The sequence below is a fragment of the Alligator mississippiensis genome, chromosome 1, assembly GCF_030867095.1.
Source record: "Alligator mississippiensis isolate rAllMis1 chromosome 1, rAllMis1, whole genome shotgun sequence".
Taxonomy (NCBI): Eukaryota; Metazoa; Chordata; order Crocodylia; family Alligatoridae; genus Alligator; species Alligator mississippiensis.
In genome coordinates, this window is record NC_081824.1 from 475,858,158 (window position 1) to 475,874,411 (window position 16,254).

The window sequence follows — 16,254 nt, forward strand, 5'->3', positions numbered from 1 at the left end:
CTTCTGACATGCCCAACAACCAAGTGTGGGGATAGGGTGGGCTGTCCTCCATGCCAGGCAGCACCTCTATGCCCGGGGTGGCAGGATTGGCTGCACCAAGGCTGGGGCTGCCACCCGTGCCAAAAGACCTGCAACAGGCCAGATACAATTACTTGGTGGGCTGGATCCAGCCTGCGGGCTGTATTTTGCCCACTCCTGCAATAAGAGAAATTCAGCAATAAGTCGTTTTCTTTGTGTGGATGGATCTATGCTACCTAGAGGGAGGATGCAGGCAGGCCTGAGGACAGAGGCTTTGCTAACTCTTGTCAGTGATAACCTGGGCATAGGGCCAGCCTGACACTTGGGCAAAGGAGATGAGCTCTAGCCTAAGCTATACCGCGGCTCTGCAAGGAGGGGTGAGTGGGGTGCTACAATGCTCCACGAGATGTTGGCAGAATGTGACCTACCCTGAGTCAGGATGGGAAGCGGTCATAGGTGACTGGTAGGGGGTGCACGGGCATGCACGTGCCCCCCGACAGGGCCGGCGCCCTCCCCAACAGCCGACACTGATGCTGTCGGTAGGGCTGGTGCCCCCTCTAACAGGACCGCCACCATCAGCAGCTTCTGTGAGTGCACCCCCAGATTCAGGAGGCACCAGTCACTCATGGAGGTGGTACAGATGTTCATTTTTTCACCACCTACCACACAATAAGTGTAACTTCTGTACCTGGCCCATGCTCATAAGAACCAGCACAAGGTGAAAAAAGGACCAAGTTATGCTAGCAGCATTCTCTTGAATGCAGTGAACAGGCCTGTAATAGCCAGCATCAAACCTACAGCGTGCCAAAGTAAAGAGTGGCTTTGTAAAACCGGACTCAGAGGGTAGTTACATGCAACATTTACCCAAACTTTGAGGAACGTGGCAATGGGGAGGTAAGGCTTTCAAATAGAGAGCTCAAAGGGAAGTCCACCACTAACCAGAGATACCGTGTAACCAGAATTGTCGCAGCTGTTAGAAGTATTAAAATGCATTGCACAGAATCAGTTCCCTGACAATTATTCCCATTAAGTGGACATGCCGCATATCTGGATGCCAATTAAATTACATTGTCTGAATTATGATTAATGAGGCTGAACCTGTATTTTTATGCTGGATACCCAAATGGCTTGAAATGATCATTGGCTAACAAGATTATTCCTTCTATCTGACACATTTCTGTACTAAAAAGAAAGGAACAGAATGATACTTTGCGGCATGGAAGAAAAAGGATCTCTGAATCTTTAATGTAACCTATTAAAATCAATGCTGTTAAGTTTCTTTCTTCAGTGAATACAGAAAGTTCACCTTGGAAACTCATACTAGTATGATACTGAATCTGAGAGCTGCATGCTAAATTGTCTACTCCCCACATGCTATTTTTGATGGGATACCCTCACTCTATGCACTTTTTAACAAGATAAACTTCTCAGTCTTGATGTTACTGTTACCTATAGTTTGCATATATTTAAATATACTGTAACAGATGTAAGAAAATATTGTTTTTTCATGGAGGAGGGGGAAACCATTTTTAAATACTTTTTAGGTACAATTTTAAGCATGAGAAGTTGGTTTAAGCACTTGCTGCCCAGAAGCTGTATTAATGAGGTACACACATATATACTGATAGCTACACTAACTTAAAGTTCTTGTAGCAGAGGACATCATTTCTTTGGGTGATATTTTTTTATTGGACCAACTGCATAGTTAGGATAGTTAGACACGTTTCTGAATGCAAGACATCCTTCTTCAGGTCTGAGGAGAAAAGCAAGCCCAGCAATAGTAAAAAGCTGTCTGTAGAGTTGTGAAAGGTGAGGGGAACTAGAAATTCCCAGGGAAGCAGGTGGGTTATAATGTGCCATAAAACCAATAGAGGTGCTAAGTCTTGGTTCCTAGTGTCCAGCCAGCTTATGAATTGTTGCTCCCAAGTTGGCCTTTTAAAGGTGTTAGGCAGAGTTTCCTTGAGCACGAAGACAGTGAGGAACGTGCTCCTAATTGTGTCCGTGTATCCCTGTCCTTCGTATTTTTTTCTGAGATAGCTCGTGCTGGTGTGTACTTGCTTTCTAATTTCACCCATATACTTGCCATCAGACCCAGGAGAGGTATGTAAGGAGGCAGTCCAACCGACCAGGGGAGCAGCAAACAGAGGGAAGCAAACAGGACAGGGAAAAGGGAACCCTTCAGATGAAGGAACAGCAAACAGGCCAGCTACAGAGGAGTTTGGTAGGGTTTGGTTTCTCTGCTTGGAAAGAGAGACACAAAGTAGAGGCAGCAGAATGAAGACCCAGAGACATGGCTGGAGGATGTTGCGCTCCCAGAGCCACTGCCACGTCCAGCTCTTCCTCTACTTCCACCTGCAAGGTGTCTGTCCAAACAGGACTGCACGCCGTCGAGACTCCCACACGGGTCCTGGCTTGGTGCTATGCAAACTGTGGCTTGCAAACTCCTTCCAGTGTCAACCAAGTAGGGAAGTGCCTGCAATGTGAGCAGTGCCTTCTGGTGGTGTCCCTCAGGGAGAAGGCAGGAGAGCTACAGGAGGAGGTAAGAAAGGCTATGAAGCATCCTCCGCCATGAGGACTTCATCGATTCGGTGTTGGAGGAAACCTCTAGGACTGTGGAGGAAGGACTGCCAGAGGTGGTGCTAGAAAAGGAAGAGGGCATCCACTCCCAGGAAGGTGGAAGCTGGAAGCTTGTATCTTCTGGCAGCAAGAAAATGTCGTCATCCTCGTGTGCTGTGGTTTGCCTGGAGAACAGATACGGAGCTCTAGCAACAGAGGAGGAGGAGCTCAATCCACTGGTGGACAGCTAGTCACTTCAGATAATGCACAGAGGAAGCTTTTGAAGAGCGTTGAAGACAACTTACCCGATGCAAGTGTTGGAGAGACCAACTAGAGGTTGTGTTCTTCTTGATATACTATTCACGAACAAGGAAGAACTGGTGGAAGTGGATGGCAAGTTGGGCAGCAGTGAGCATGAGACGACTGAGTTCAGGATCGTGAAAGGAAAGGAAGGAAGGAAGGAAGGAGAGCAGCAGAGTAAGGACCCCGGACTTCAGAAAAGCAGACTTGGACTCCCTCTGGGAACTGATGGGCAGGATCCCCTGGGAGGCCCGTCTGAGGGGGAGAGGACTCCAGGAGATCTGGTTGTATTTTAAAGAAACCTTACTGAAGGTGCAGAAACAAACCACCCCGATGTGCAGGAAGACTAGCAGGTCTGGCAGGTGACCAGTCGGGCTTAGCAGAGAACTCTTCAGTGAACTTAAACACTAAAAGGAAGCTTACAAGAAGTGGAAGTTTGGACAAAAACTAGGGAGGACTAAAAGAGCACTGCTCGGGTATAGTTTCATAGTTGGTCAGGTCGGAACGGACCTAAGCAGATCATCTAGTCTGACCCCCTGCCCTGGGCAGGAAAGGATGCTGGGGTCAAATGACCCCAGCTAGGTGGCTGTCTAGCCTCCTTTTGAAGACCCGCAGGGTAGGGGCAAGCACCACTTCCCTTGGAAGTTGGTTTCAGATCCTAGCCGCCCTGACAGTGAAGTAGCGCCTCCTCTTGTGTAGCCTGAATCTACTTTCAGTCAACTTATGGCCGTTGTTCCTCGTTACTCCTGGTAGTGCTCGGGGGAACAGGGACTCTCCCATTGCCTGCTGGTCTCCCTTGGCCACTTCATAGAAGATCACCAGGTCCCCTCTCAGCCTTCTCTTGTGGAGGCTGAACAGGTTCAGGTCTTGTAGCCTCTCCTTTTAGGGCCTGCCCTGCTGCCCCTAATCATGCAGGTGGCCCTACTCTGGACCCTCTCCATGTTGTCCACATCCCTCCTGAAGTGCGGCGCCCAGAACTGGACGCAGTACTCCAACTGCGGCCTGACCAGTGCCGCGTAGAGGGGGAGGATCACCTCCTCGGACCTGCTCGTGATGCATCTGTGGATGCATGACAAGGTGTAGCTGGCCTTCCTGACCGTGTCCCCACACTGTCGGCCCATGTTCATTTTGGCATCAGTAATGACTCCAAGATCCTTTTCTGCCTCTGCACTGGCGAGAAGGGAGTTCCTCAACCTGTAGGTCTGCTGCTGGTTCTTCCTCCCCAGGTGCAGCACCTTCCACTTGTCAGTGTTGAAACCCATCCTGTTCTCATCCGCCCACCCCTGTAACCTGTCTAGGTCCAATTGCAGCCTATTCCTCCCTTCTAGCGTGCTCACTTCTCCCTACATCTTAGTGTCATCTGCAAACTTGAACAAGGTGCTTTGCACCCCCTCGTCCAAATCGCCAATAAAGATATTAAATGGTGTTGACCCGAGGACCGAGCCCTGGGGACCCCACTGCCCACATCCCTCCAGGTCGAAAATGACCCGTCCACCACCACTCTCTGGGTGCGGCCCTCCAGCCAATTCGGCTAGGAACCTACGCGAGCGGTCAGACCTGGCTGACTGCTCTTCCCAGCAAATGTCTGGGTAGTTTAGGTCACCCATGATGACCACATCCCTTGACTTAACTTCCTCCGTGAGCTGAGCTGCAAATTCCTGGTCCAGCTCTTCTCCCGGGTTAGGTGGTCTGTAGCAGACCCCCACCGTTAGACCCCTTCCCCCCGACCCCCTTGTATTCTGACCCAGCTCTGGGCTGCTCGGCTCCCTGCTTCAGGCCCCGGGGATGCCACTGGGTCCAGGAATGGGTCCAGGGCTGTGGGGAAAGTGGACAAGGTTTTCCTAAACAGACCAGCCCTGACAGGACAGCCCTAAATTCTCATGGGGCAACTCTCCTTTCCTCAAGTGTGTGCTTGGCTCCAGGGTCACACTGCCCAAGCCCGTGGCTCCCATCAGGCGGGTGACCTCCCTGCGTCATTGAAGGTCTGCCAGGGGGTGAGTCACTCGAGACATGCCCTGTCCATGTGTTCTCTTTCTAATGCAGGGGTGGGCAAAATATGGCCCGTGGGCTGCATCTGGCCTGCTGGTGGGCAGCTGCGAAGTCATGGGATCTGACCCACAGGAAGCCGGCAGCTCTGGTTATTGCATTGTGCCAGGCAGGCGGGCATGTGCCAGACCTGTCAGCAGCTTACGCCAGCTCCTGCCCCATGCCCCAGAATCAGCACTGGGCTTGCACCAACATCAGCTTTAGATGCTGCTGGCAGGTGCTGGGTGCGGATCAGGGCTGCTGCCCGGGGCTGCAGCTGATGCCCTAATGCAGCAGTAAAAGCTGCAGACCTGGGCAGATGTCCTGATCCCCAGCGGGAACAGCTGATGCCAACACACTCCCAGTGCTGGTGTAAGCTGTGGGGACGTATTGTAGGTGCGGGACACTTTGTTGCGGGGAGGGAGGTGGAAGGAGGCAGAGACAGAGGCAGGCGGCCCTGCCCACGAGGCACAGTGGCAACTGGTGCTGGGAAAAAGCAGGACCTGGCATCAGGCATGCTTGACTGTGGCTGCCCAGAGCCCACACTGAGGCTGCCCTGCAGCTCCTCCCCACCGCTGCCGCCAGCACCACCTCCAGACCACCCTGGGCCCTCGGGGCAGTGGTGGTGGGGAGGAGACACAGGACAGCCCCAGCTCTTCATGGGCAGGGGGTGGGCAGGGCTGCCTCTGTCTCCCCCTCCCCGCTGCACCTGAACCATGAAGCACCTACAGCGCGTCTCCACAGCTTCCACCAGCTCCCAGCCCGTGTGCCAGAAACAGCGCTGGGAGGGCGCTGGCATCACCTGTGGATGCAACTGGCAGGTTTCTGCTGGGGATCGGGGCGTCTGCCCAAGCCGCTCTTCGGGGTAGTGGCCCAGAGGCAGGGCTGGTGGGGGTGGACCCCCATGGCTGAGCTGCTCCTGCTGAAGCTGCTGCCCGTGCCCATGCCAGCTCCCACCCACCTGCAGCCCCACCCCGAGGTGGTCAGTGGGCCCACCCCCGCTCTAAAGCATACGCTGCTTGCCACTGTGGGAGGCAGGAGCTTGGGGGAGACTGACCACTGGTCTGACCCACCACAGCCCTGCTGATGCCCTTACGTCCAGGGGGCGATTCCCAGCAGAGGAGGAAAGGGCAGAGCCCAGCACTGCCAACCCTGGGCTACATGGGCTTGTGCAGGGCTCCCTGCAGCCCCCACAGGCACAAGTCTGCAGTGCACGTCCCCAGGCACCAGCATCACATGGCTGAGCTGGACTGTCCTGGCCCTGTGCTGCTTCCAACCTTGCATGCACTGGTGCCAGAGCAGCCACGCATGTCCCAAGCCCTGCTCAGCACAGCGCAGTGCCCAGGCCCCAGACCCACGAGAGGAGGAAAGTAGCTGAGAAAGTGATGATCAGGGCCTCACTTGCAGCATCTAAGACTGTCACATACCCCTCGTAGCCCAGGCAAACCTCAGCAAACCTCATGCAATTCTCCCCTGTTCATCTACTAGCTGAGTGGGAACAGGGACATCTCCAGTGGTGGTGAAGTGCCAGGATCCAGGACAGAGACATTTCTACCTGAGAAGTGGGACAATCGGTGCCTTCTCCTTTGCCTGAGGAAGGGTGAGGGAGCCCGAAAGCTTGCAAATAATAACTTTTTTTGCAACTATACTTGGTCTAATAGAAGATATCGCCCTGCAGTATCTGGTATAACCACTTCTTTCACCGTCCCTTTTTCACTTCCTCCTAACTTTGGAACACTTTTTCTTTCCAGATTAAAAGTGCTCATGCTTCATCTCACCAACAAATAAATACTGTTCCTGGAAATGGTCAGTGAGTTTAGCTCCCCTGGTTTTGTGTCCATGTGTGAGAGGAGAAAACGGCACTTTCCTGTTGGCTGCACTCACAGGTCATAACTCAGACCTGAGCTGGCTGCAACTAGCTCAAACGGACCTGGGTCTATAGCTGTGCTGAGGCACAGGGCACTGTGTTCAAACATCTGCTTAATGCATCAAGATGGTGTGCAAGTCTTTGGGGCCTGGACCTGTGGTTCTGGTCATTAGAGACCTTCGTGTAAGCACCGCAGTTCATCAAGGATGAGCCTTTTTGCAGGTAAGAGTACATGGATGTGGAAATTGTGGGTGGGTGCAGCTACCAGGCCACACTTCAGAGGTAAGCTGAACTTTGAGCTGACTTAAGAGTTCAACATGTCCACTCCAGACACTTCAGAGATGAGAAAGGGCCACGGGGTGGTGGGGACAGAAGAAAGGGGAGGTGGCGGTTGTACACAATCCAAAACGAGGTCTTACTTTGTAAAGCTGTGTTCCTGCTGGGAGTCGTACCCTTCTCAATCCTTGATTATATCTGTATCTAGATCTATCTCATCCATAATGGCCCGAAGAATAATGGAGAAAACTCAAACTAATTGGAAATCGTTGGGTATTGGTTTCCCTCAAGAGTCTGAGAAGGAGGCTGCTCGTTCTCCATGCTGCTTTCTGCTGTACTTGTTTCCCAAATACCAAGTGTTATCTCTGAAAAATGTGATGAGGAACAAATTGTGAAAACGGTTCTCGGTTTTCTTCATTTCCTACTGCCATGCTCTGAGCAGCAGGCTGGGGTCCTGACGCCGGAGCCGTCCAAGAGCCAAGTGTCTGCTTTCACTCCAATGACTTTCACTTCCCCGAGGGATGTCTGAACACCTGGCGGCTGCCTGAACATCCCAGGGCCAGCCACACACAAAACACCAGCTAACTCCTAATGTTATCATAATTTCAGTACAATATTAATGAATGCTTAATCAAAGGGAGGAGGAAGAGCAGTAGGGTTGCACAAGGAACAGTAGGATTGCAAGTACGTCTTGTTAAGAAGCATTTTGACTTTTGAAAAGACACCTTGTTCATGAGAGTGCAACTGTTGAAAAAGATGACCTTTAACCAGACTGTTTAACTGATAAATATTTTATTGCATTAAATAATAGAAACAGAAATGTTTTAACTATATACAGTTGGCCATCTCAGGAATGGAGGTTGCGCAGCCATTCTGCAGACCCTGTCTGGATGCACGTCCATGCTTTTGCCACATGTAGATGAAAACCGGAACTGACCCAGGCTGGGGGCTAAAAACCTGATCCTGCCAAACCTTCCCGGAGCCCAGAAATCCCCTGCAGATCCTGCATACCCATAATCCCTCCCGCGGATTGTGCTTACCCTCCACCCTCCCAGATTGTGCCTACCCATTCCCCACCCAACCCCCCATGCATTGCACCCCCCACCCCCTTCCCCTGCAGACATCCCCTGCCCCCTGCCCCTCTGCCGATGCCCCCCTATCTAGGGTTACCGGGGGGAGCAGGGAAACGTGGGTTGGGAATGAGGAGCACCAGCAGGGCTGGGGGAGGTCAGGAGTGAGGGATGCCGGTAGGGCTGGGAGGGAGCGGGGGGCTGCACACCTGAGACACCTGAGCTGGAGCAGGCATTTCTCAGTTAAAAAGGCTCTGTGCACCCAGCCAGGGGCGTACACACACGACTTCCCCAAACCATTTCTATTGCATACGGATGCCTCCAACGCGGCAGTAGGTGCGGTGCTGTCCCAGACACGGGAGGTGGGGAACATCCAGTGGCCTCCATTAGTCAATATTGCTATTGGGTCTGCTCCCCAGGGGGACACATGGGTTCATGCCTGTTGTGTCCCTGGGAGCCGAACACGCGGGCGCCCCAGCGAAGAGCCAGGAGGTAGGAGCTCGGCCGTGAGAGGGGGCAAGTGAGCCCAGGGGTGCTTGTACAGCATGAGGAAGTGTGAGTGTGTGCGTCAGTGAGTGTGTGCACGTGTGTGTTTGGGGCCATGCTGGGCAGGACATGTCAGCTGAGTGGAGCCCGGGAGGGAACCCCCCCCGCAAGTCCCTACTTAGCTGAGCCCCCCCGGGAGCCCCGGGAACAGAGCGCACGAACAGGTGCAGCCCAACTGGGAAGCAGCGGTTTGCACAGGAGCTCGTGCAGAAGGGCACGTACAGGGCGCCCAGAGGGCTGCTCCAAGCAAGCGGCCTGAGCCCACGGGCCTGAAGAGCAGCTGCTGAGACCAGGTAAGTACGAGACGTAGTTCGCAGCCGTGGCAGTGGATCACCATGCCTGTCAGCTTCAGCTTCCCCGCACCCAGACCCCAGGCAGACAGAGCGTGCAGCCCTGGCCCTGCACGGCGGGGGTGCCTGGGGTGGCAGCGGCGCTCCCCCACTTGTGGGATGTGCTCCTTGCTGGAGTCCCTGGAGGGCCGAGTGCAGTAGCCTGAGCAGGAGGGACGCCAGCTGTGCACATCGGGGCCTATGAAGACCACATGGACAACTACCGCCGGGCCCTACTCCAGGGAAACGGCACAGAGAAGAAGGATGGGGAGGACAAGGGGGAGGAGGTGGCCACGAAGAAGACTGGCCACAAAAACCCCCTGGAGCTACCTGGAAAACAGTCGTCTCCAGGTCCAGCGCACGCAGAGCTGGGCCACTCCTCCCTGGCACTGCACTACAGGTAGCTCCCCACCCCAAGCAGGAGACTCCGACAGAGACACCGGAGGAGGAGGTAAGTGCTCAGGGGGTAAGTATTCCCACCCAGAGGAGGGCACGCTGGGTGGGGGGAAATCTCTCCTGAGGGGCACGGAGGGACCTATCTGCCGTCCGGACCCCTTAGCCCGAGAGGTCTGCCCGGGGACTTGCACCCAGGAAAGCTGCCTTGTGCAGGACACGAACAAAACTTCTTTGCAAAATGCTAATGGCCTGGTTCTCTCACAGCGTCTCAGGACATCGAGGGGGTCAGCTGGGGCCTCAGCTGCCTGGACGCCAGTGCCAGGAGCATGGGGAACAAGCAGGAGGAGCTAGCCCGCCGGCTCCTAGTGGGCAATATGACCTGGCAGGGATCGCAGAGGGGAGGCTGCAGGTGCTGCCTGGGACAGGCGGCAGCAGCAATTATCGCTGGTGCTCGCTGCGCCCCATGCCCAGTGCTGGTCCCAGGTGACAGGACAGCCTCCTCTCGTCCAGGGCACAGATCCAGGGGATCACACCACCGGGAGGGCTACCGAGCTTTGCTGGACTCCTAAGAGATTATGTTTGCACTTGTGCCTGGCATCTTGGGCATCATACTCATGCTGGCGCTAGCACTGGGCCTCCTTGTCCACTATCCCCATCTGCGTCAGCTCCAGCTCATGCTTGAGCTTGCACTCCTCAGCTTCCAGCTGCAGCTGGGATTTGCACAAGTCCCACTCAGAGGACGGCCCCTCGGGTTCTGCATGGACGCGCGGAGGTGATCTTGTGGCCTGGTTATCATCACACAGGATCTGAATCAGGTCTTCTCTCCTCTGCTCCTTCCTCTCTTTCATCACCTCTTTCAAGTTGACCACAGTCATGTGGTCATACTCGTCAGCCATTCCAGCTATCTACACTGCCCACTTGACCCAATGCCAAATGAGAGATTGTTTGCTCCAGGGTTTCCAGCGACTCTGTTCCCTTCCCCAAATGATGCCTTCAAGACAGCAGGTTGTCAGATCCCACAGCTACCATGACACGTGGTGGGCCGGTAGCAGGTATTCCTGTGTTGAGCCATCTGCCTCACTGCGCCCAACCACCTTCCAGGCTCCAAGTGCCTCAATGGGGGCACCTCACGTCCAGCCGACCCCACTCCTGGTGCACACCTGCAAGCCTGGGGGTCATGAAGCCACCATCCACAATCTGGACTGATGTTTGCCCTGTGCCCCATGGGAAACACAGGCCTAGTAGTCCTTGATGGTATTTGATCCACTGCAAGAACTTGGGGTGCTTCCCTGTCTGAAGCAGAAATTGTGGTCCCCCTTACTCAACCAAACCAAGGGGATCCCAAGGCATAAAGTACACCCTCTCCCAATGTGTCTCCCATGCTAGGTGCAGAGGAGAACTTTATTGGTTACAAGGAGCAGGATTTAGATAGGGAACAGGATAGAGCAATATCAGAGAAAGCCCTTAAAGCAAACTGTGACATGGTAGCCTTTAATCACACATCTGAGTCACTGCACGCAACGTATTTAGTTAATAGGGCTGTGAGAAATGTCATGGGGTGTTTCATTTCAAAGCTGTTTCAAAGTGTTTCAAGCTGAAAAGAGTGAGATTGAAACAAGACAAAAGGATTCCAAATGAAAGAAGAAGCCTCTCGTCCAGGGTGGAGATCCAGGGGCTTGCACCCCTGGGAGGACTGCTGGGCTGTGCCACACTACTCCTGGGGGTGCAAGCTCCTGTATCTGTGCCGGATGAGGGGAGGCTGCAGCTGCTGCCTGGGACAGGAGGCAGCAGCATTTATCTCCAATGCTGGGTGCAGCCTGTACCCCCGGGAAGGCTGCCACCCTGTGCCGGACTCCTTCCAGGGATGCCAGCCCCAGATCTGTGAGCCACATGAAAGGAGGCTGCCCTGTCACCTGAGAGTGGTGCTGAAGCCAAGTAAGCCCAGCTTCGAAACTCAAACGACTTTGAAACTGTCTAAATGTTTTGAGTTCCCTCGTTTCCTTTTGAAGCTGTTTCAAATCCTTTTGTTTTGTTTCAATGTCACTCTTTTGAGCTCAAAACGCATTGAAACAGCTTTGAAATGAAAGACCTGGGAAAAATGTGCACAGCCCTACTAACGAAATATATAGCCTGCATTAACCCAGATGTGTGATCAAAGGCTACCATGCCACCGAATGCTCGAAGGGATTTCTCTGATACTGTGCTATCCTGTGCCTTATTCCAAGCCTACTCCTTGTAACCAATACATTTCTCCTGTGTACCAAGCGTGGGAGACTCGTTGGGAGAGGGTGTACTTTATGCCTTGGGATCCCCTTGGTTCAGGGGAATAAGGGAACCCACTATTTCTGCTTCAGACAGGGAAGCACCCCAAGTTCTTGCAGTGGATCAAATACCATCAAGGACTACTAGGCCTGTGTTTCCCATGGGGCACAGGGCAAACATCAGTCCAGATTGTGGATGGTGGCTTCATGACCCCCAGGCTTGCAGGTGTGCACCAGGAGTGGGGTCGGCTGGACGTGAGGTGCCCCCACGGAGGCACTTGCAGCCTGGAAGGTGGTTGGGCGCAGTGAGGTGGATGGCTCAATGTGAAGCACCATCTACTGGCCCACAACGTGTCATGAAAGTTGTGGGATCTGACATCCTGATGTCTTGAAGTCATCATTTGGGGAAGGGAACAGAGTCGCTGGAAACCCTGGAGCAAACAATCTCTAATTTGGCATTGGGTCAAGTGGGCAGTGTAGATAGCTGGAATGGCTGACAAGTATGACCACATGACTGTGCTCAACTTGAAAGAGGTGATGAAAGAGAGGGAAAGGAGCCAATGAGAGAAGACCTGATTCAGATCCTGTGTGATGATGATCGGGCCGCAAGATCACCTCCACGTGTCCATGCAGAACCCGAGGGGCCATCCTCTGAGTGGGACTTCTGCAAATCCCAGCTGCAGCTGGAAGCTGAGGAGTGCAAGCCCAAGCAAGAGCTAGAGCTGAAGCGAATGGAGATGGTGGAGAAGGAGGCCCAGTGCCAGCACAACGAGGCCCAGCGCCAACGTGAGCATGATGCCTGAGAGGCCAGGTTCAAGTGCAAACACGGTCTCGCCGGATTCAGCATGCAGTCAAACACTGGAGTCGCAGGAGCTTAGCCAGCCCCAGCTGCTCCCCTCAGCCCGAACACCCCAATCTTCTCTCACAACCAACACGGAGATACCCCAGAAGCGTTCCTAAATCATTTTGAAAACAAGCACGCCAATGGAAGCTGGCAGCCAGCGAACAGGGACTGCAACAGGGGAGCAGTTTGCGGCAGTTTCCAGGCCAGTCGTGGGCAGGAGCACGTGGGGGCTTATGACAGAGACTTCAGGTAAGTGAAGGAGGAGGGGTGCTATTATGGGGTGACACGGAGCGCAGCCAAGGCCCCTGCCCTGCTGCTGCCTCCAGCCAGCAGCTCCTGGGAGGCGTCCACCCAGATAGGCCCCTTGGGTGGGTCAACAGTGCCCAGACCCCTGTCTGCGGGAGGTGCCTGGAGGGACCTCTCAGGACTGGGGGTAGCGTGGGGGCTGGGGGTCCCTTACCTGTCCCACCCGTGCCCAGATTGAGGCCCTAGAGGGGCAGGAGAGGGGGCTCCAGGCAGAGGTGAGCAGGCGGCAGGGGTTCGGGGCAATGGCAGAAGAGATTGATGTCCTCTTTCATTCTCTGCAGGACAAGGGAGGAGCACCAGGAGGTATGTGGGGGTGGGAGAGGGGCTGTGGGTTGGGAGTGAGGGGCACCGGCAGGGCTGGGGGGGCAGAGGGAAGGGAATATACCCCTTCCCCCACCCGGGTGTCTGCTTCTTTGCAATTGCAAACCCTAACCCCATCCCCCGCTTCAAACAAACCTCCCTCCCATTTCCCCCTATCCCTCCCATGCCTGCACCCCAACCCCCCGCAGGTTCCCAGGGTCCCCCAGCCTGACAGCAGGATTTATGGCAGTTCTTCGTCGGATTCTGACTCTGAATCATCTCTGTAGGTGCTGCCTCTTTTTTGTTGGGCATGGTACAAACTGAAACGTGCCTTTTTTTTGAGTGAAAGGGCTGCAGGGCATTTGCTGCTCATTCCATAAAATACATTGGCTCTTTCTGGGAAGACGAGCTCTGCAGAAAGAGAAAAGCAAAGAAGCATCGAGTGATTTACTCTGGATAGTAACACTACAAGCAAAAATGGGGGAGCGTTCAGAGGTGCATTCTGGCTGGGCACGTGCCACTTGGAAGTCTAAATGAGGTTCTTTAATTGGGTTTTTACTAGTTATAACACCTCCTTTCCCACCAGCAGCAAAAGTATGAGAAGATGTTGGACCATCCAAAGTCATGCGTCTGGAAGTCTGAGAACACCAAACTTACCTGTGCACTAAATGAAACTGTTTTCTGGCTCGGAGATCACTGACTACAGACAGTAGCACGATGTATACACACAGCGCTGTACGTGTAGGTTGAAAGACAACCGTTTGATTTGCTTCCTTAAAGCATCATTTCCATGTGTGGTTGTCTACAGCTTGCACGTGTTGGGTTCTTTATTCAACAACTAGGGCAAGACAAATTCTTTTCCATTCAGCTGAGACACCCCCTTTACCTCCTCATGCACCAAGAACAGGGGTTGGACTTTGCCTTTTGGCAGCAGAGGAGATTGCTGCTCCCGGAGCTCACAGGTCCCTGTCTGCTAGCAATGGGAGACAGCTGTTTTCTGGAGAGGGGTGTGTGTGGGGAGCGGCACACTGGGGCGCTGGGTTGCTGGGTGCCAGAGGTGAGCAGAAAGAAGCCTGCTCAGCCTGGCTTTCTCCCCTCCCTTTGCATCCTCCCTCTCTTCACTGGCTCTGAAAGAGGGCTGGTAAACCCAGGGCAAGGCCTGATACTGCTGCTGATTTGATGGTGATGATATTTTGACCTCGCAATGGTCAGGGATTGATGGTAGACTCTCCTCCTGCCACTCAAGATACCCAGCAGGCTTAGGGCTTGCCAAACACTGCAAGTGCAATTCCTACAATCCAGTAGCCCTCTGTGAAGGTGAAGCTGTTCTGTGGGTAATGCTCTGGATTGATACAGTGCTTTCCCTAGTAGGGTCTTTGACCATAAGTATGGCTTTTGGCATGACAATAGTTCAAATAAATAGTAAAGATTAGCAGGGGCATGCACAGGCTCAAACAACTGGTGGCCAGGGTCCCATGGAACGTAAGTTTAAAGGAAAAAGGAATTGGGGAAATTGGTTGTACCTTCGAGGGAATATTAAGGAAAATGGTCTTACAGTAATGAAAGAATAATATAGTAGTTACAGGAGTCGAGCACAAGCTAAATCTCAGTCATCCCTGTAATATTGTTACAAAACCCAAACAAGAACAAGAGCGTGTGGGGCTGTGTTAATATGCATGTTGTATGCAAAGGAGGTGAGCCGGTTTTCAATTATGTTCAGCATCGGGGAGGCCTTAGCTGGAGAACTGGGGCCAGTTCGAGGCATCATGCTTCCTGAGAAACCGACAACCTAAAAGGAGTCCGGAGAAGAGCAACAACAACGAGGAAAGGTCTAATATTTTCCTAGACAGGAAAAGTTGGAAGACCTGGATTATGTCATCCTGAGAAAATGGAGCGGGTGTTAGAAATCTTCCAAAAGGGTTGTTACTTGTAAAGAGGTTCTTTAGTTTTCTGTGATTGTAGCGGGTACAGTAACGGGCTTACTTTCCAACAGGGGACATTGAAGCTGGAAACGAGGAAATACTTCCGAACTCACAGGTGGTGAAGTCCCGACACAGATGACTGAGAGAACTTGTGCAACCTTTGTCCCCAGTAAGGACAGGTAGTGTTTAAGTGCCAATCAGTCAATGTTTGTCTGGAAAATCCAGGCCTAAATGAAACCCTGACGGGTCTCTTCTTGGGTAGCTTTGACTAGCCACAAGGACTATTTCTCATGACAAGCACTGCCCCATCTTCAGTGCCAAGGATGCTGCCAGCGCTTTCTAGACTGAGCCCCTAAGAAGTTACTTCATGGAGAAAATGAGCTGGAAAGCAACCAGGGAGCTCTGCGTGCCAAACAGTGTACTAGCAAGAGGGAGAGCCTGCCCCGATGAGCATGTTCAGGCACACGAGGTGAAGTGGGATATAGCCCTGTGACCCAGGTCACCTGCAGGGGCAAGAAAGAAGCCATGCCCATGGCAAACATCTAGGAAACTTCAGTCTTGTCCAGGAAGTTGTTGAAGTCAAGGACGGAATAACTCACAAGGGCACTGGACATATCAGGACCAAAATTGGCTTCCGCCAATACTAAACTAAGTGGAGAAGAGGGAGGCTGTACTGTGCTGCGCCACAATGAATGCTGCGATGCTGAGATGACACAAGTCATCCCCAAGTCCTGGTGCAGAGGGCGTCGAGTTTCGAAGCAGGATGGCTTTCAGGGAGTGGATCTGGCCTGTGTCGTCCCTGTGGCTTTCTGGGCACCAGTCAGTGTACGGGTGATGCTCCCAGCTCTCTCTTCTTTGTCATTTGGCCCTGACTTCAGACAGCTGGACACATGTCAGCGCTGGATCTCCCATTGCAAGTCTTCCCCACCTGCACCCGTGCCATCCCAAAGGGGAGTAGAGGTGTGCTGACTCCTCCAGGTAATCAAGAGGGAGGTCTCCTCCACCTGGCTTGGAGGTGAAAACAGCCCACTCTTTCTGAAATGGAGTCATATGCATGTTCTTCTGCAAGCACAAGCAGGCTATTTTCACTGGTAAAAAGTTTTGCTTTCTTACCTTTGTCCTTTGACAGCACCTGCACAAGTTCGTAGTTGGCCAAGTCCTCCATTCCTCGGTTGTTCGCCTCCAAGATTTTTTTAATTACGTCTGCCGTCCTGTCCTGGCAAGTCAGCTGGAAAAGG